Source organism: Orycteropus afer, unplaced genomic scaffold (genome assembly GCF_000298275.1).
Source record: "Orycteropus afer afer isolate SDZICR_OR568_19922 unplaced genomic scaffold, OryAfe1.0 scaffold00148, whole genome shotgun sequence".
Taxonomy (NCBI): Eukaryota; Metazoa; Chordata; class Mammalia; order Tubulidentata; family Orycteropodidae; genus Orycteropus; species Orycteropus afer.
Window position 1 is genome coordinate 1990706 of NW_006921735.1, and position 3993 is coordinate 1994698.

General features: G+C 34.4%; 1 protein-coding gene across 1 annotated transcript in view; it reads right to left on the reverse strand.

Annotated features, from left to right (window-relative positions):
• LOC103201376 (dystrophin-like) overlaps positions 1–3993 on the reverse strand; it is a 2052823-nt gene that overhangs the window by 1688316 nt on the left and 360514 nt on the right. The gene's annotated exons all lie outside the window — the stretch shown is intronic.

A 3993-nucleotide genomic window follows, 5' to 3' on the forward strand; every position in this document is an offset into this window, starting at 1 on the left:
TCATACCTTAGGTTATTTGAGGTTAGAATAAGACAAGCTCATCTTCCTACTTTTGTAGATGGAGATGAGTCTGAGAGGTTAAGAGGCATATCCAAGGTCACTAGTACCAGGCTCAGCTACTGGCAAATATTATGGCCTCAAGTTGAGAACTTTTCCATTCACTATATTGCTCCTAATTGATGCCTAAAGTTCCCACTATAGAGAGTTTTATCTCACTGGACAGGTGTAGGCCAATCTGAAGCCAGGAACCCAGTGCCCTTTGCTTTCTGGGTTTTGGAATTTCTTATCATGGGCAGTCCTTGCAGGAGATGTGGGGCTCCTTAACTTTATATTCTCCACCAAATAGTGAATCCAAAAATTGTCAGGGAGTTTTCAGGATAGGTTTCACAAAAATCAGTGGTCATTTCTAGCTAATATTTAAAAGGATCTCCTGAAATTACTTATTATATTCAGTCTACCACATACCATATCCAGTCCTGACTTATTTTTATTTGTTTTACCATCCTAGAATTGCCCAGTGTTATTCTTCTAAATGAAACCTAGACATAAACTCAGCCATGGGGAAGTCAAATACCAACCCAACTTTATCCTGCACAGATCCTACTCTACTAGGAGACTGATTCCAAATTCAAAGGCTACCTTACCCTTGAAATTTCTAGCACTTTCAGACTTCCTTACTAACCTATAAGCCATTAAGTAAAATCTCTTAAATTCCATATGTAATCAAAAAATGATCACTGCACTGTCACATTTTAAAACTAATGTAGACTTTTTGAGCTAATCTAACCTAGACATTTCTCACTGTGTTCTATGGAGTAAACTTGTATCTCAGAAACTCCTTAATAGGGAAGAGATGTATGGGATGACAGAAACCCTCCACCTATTGTTGTTGTTAGGTACTGTCAAGTCATCTCCGACTACTAGCGACCCTGTGTACAACAGAACAAAACAATGCCGGGTCCTGCACCAGCCTCACAATCCTTGCTATACCAGAGCCCGTCATTGCAGCCACTGTATCAATCCATCTCATTGAGAGCCTTCCCCTTTTTCATTGACCTTCCACTTTGCCAAACATGATATCCTTTATATCTTCTACTCTAAATAAAAGTTTTGGGGTGGTACAAGTTTTTTTTTTTTTTTAATTACTAATCTAGTTCAATTCCTGTATGTTATAAAGAGTGATAAGGAAATTCAGAGAAAACTCATTCCCTGCTGAATGCTGGCAAAATTAGGTCTAGACTTTAGTGTTCTAAGCCCAATGGTATTTCTACTACACTGCCTGATTGTTGAGATTACCTCACCACTAATTGGACATTAAAGATTCATGAACGTGCACTACTGTTAAGCATGTTTTCTGATTGCATTACATATTTATTTTTTGTGTTTGTAAATAGATATATCTTTCACATCCTTGTATCTTCGCATATACTCTAGCACAATTGATTCTCAATTTCATTAGTTGATGCAATGATAAATATGCTTTATTTTTGTGACTATAGTTATATCACCCAAAAAACTACTGCCATAGAGTCAATTCTGACTCATAGAGACCTTATAGGACAGCGCAAAACTGACCCAATAGGGTTTCAAAGGCTGTAAATCTTTACAGACAGACTGCCTCATCTCTCTCCTGCAGAGAGGCCTGTGGGTTCAAACCCCTGACCTTTTGGTTAGCAGCCAAATGCTTTAAACACTGCACCACCAGAGCTCCTTATAGTTACATCATAATGATTGAAAAAAATTATCCCCTCAAAGTCCCCTAAAATGAGTCACTATGTCAACCCAGACACCTTTCCTAAATTGGAAAATAAATGAATTATTTCAAAAATGAAAATGTGATTGCTTTGTTCATTAACATAATTGAAAATATTGATTTAAAATGTCATATATTTCTTGAGTAGGGAAACTAAAATAAGCACATTGAGTGATTCATTTGAAGCATTATTTCATGGAGTATGTTCATAAGGTTTGTCAGAATATAGATCTAAAATTCACAAATATTTCTCAGCCATGTGATGTCTATCAGCTTTTATGGTGGAGGATGAATGCTACTCACTTTCAAAACTTGCACTTCACAATTTGTGACTTATCTCTTTCTGCTAGTGAAAGAATAAATAAAAGCATATTTTTTTTTTCATAAAGACTTGGTAACTTAATGATTAATTTAACAAGTATATATATATGTGTGTGTGTGTATGTGTGTGTGTGTGTAAATATATGAAAAGATGATAGCAAGAATACAAAGCTTAGTAAAGAAGCTTAGTAATGAATTTTTAGATGATTAAAATAAACAATATACAGTTGTTTAACTATTACATAAGCTTCAAATGTAAAAGCAATTTAGAATACATTTTTATAAAAGCCAATTTACTCTGAAAATAAAATTTTTGGTCCTATCAAATATTTTATGAGTAAGAATGGTTTATTTAAATATGTTTATATAGAGAGGGAGAGAGAGAAAAAGAGAGAACAAGCGAGCTCTGGCAGCGTAGTGCCTAAGGCATTTGACTGCTAACCAGAAGGCTGGTGTGGTTCAAACCCACCAGTCACTCCTCGGAAGGAAGACTGTGCAATCAACTTCCATAGAGATACCACCTCGGAAACCCAAGGAGGGGTCGCTATGAGTCGCATTTGACTTGCTGGCAGTGAATTTGTTTTTTTTTTATCTTTTAAGAGTAGAACTAAATAGCTAACTTAAATATCACATATATGTAGCAATGGATTAAAATAAGCTAAATCCCTTCTGGCTTTGGAAGGATGAGTTTTTGAAGGGTTACTATGTTTCACATGCATAAAGTATTTACAATTCATTATATCACAGTTCCATATATTCTAGCAACTCCTTTAAATTACATAGTATTATATATACTGCTATATCTACCACAGGAAGATGTTATATCTATGAAATATAGGAATTGGGAAACCATGCTATTACTGGATAGCCACACTTATTAAAATAATTTTTCAAACACATTCTCCTGTTTTTCCAGAAATCATACTTACCTGACATATTACCTTACATTTCTCACAAATATTTCTATAAATTTTCTTCTTCATTTCTGATTACTTCTTGCTATCTACTTAAATACAAATACTTCTTTTATGCTTGTTTCTATACTTGAAAACATAGCATATATTGAAAAATATGTCAAACTATATTATATAAATTTGGGGGTAATTCCTTGCATTTCACATATCCCTCAAAAATTGGAATTTGTTAATACTACATTTATATATTATTGCAAGTTATATGTTAGACATTGCCTTCATTAAATATTATGCAGATAAAATGGTTATCATGCAAAAGTTCCACATCCCTTAGTTGTTCATTAATAGAATGAATATAAATGGGCATATAAAATTACAAAATTCGAAAATATAAGCTTTTCAGTTATTTGCTTGTATGGCTTGAGCATTTCATTATAGCCTAATGAATTTTTATCACAGTAAGTGTCTGGAAATAGCAAGAGAAAGTTAAATACACGTACATACACATTGTGCGCAACCAGTAAAGGGGTACAGGCACTCAGGATCATGCAGGAGATGTACAAGGCCTCATTTTGTGTATTTGGTCTACATTACATACAAGCAATACTGCATTTGGCAAAAAAAAATATATTTTGTAGTGCTTTCTTTAGAGTGATAACTTTTGTGCTTTCTATTTTATTTTTTGGTCTTCAGCATGCTTTTTGCTACTTTGCTGGGGGCAACCCCTGAAAGTACATATGTAAACCAGTGCAGAATGCAGTGGTGAAATAGCTGTGGTAGGAAAACAAACAAACAAACAAATAAACAAAAACATTAGAGAAAGAGTGAGAAAGAGAAAAAGAAGGAAAGAGAGACACTGACATATCTCCCATGAGATTCAGTGGTAAAATTTCCTTAAACACATTTTGACCTTCATTTTCCTTTTGAAAGCCTTGCTGTGAGGTTTTTTTGCCCCCTGTAGAGTACTGTGCAACCTTCGCAAGAGATCATTTAGTACTAGTTTCC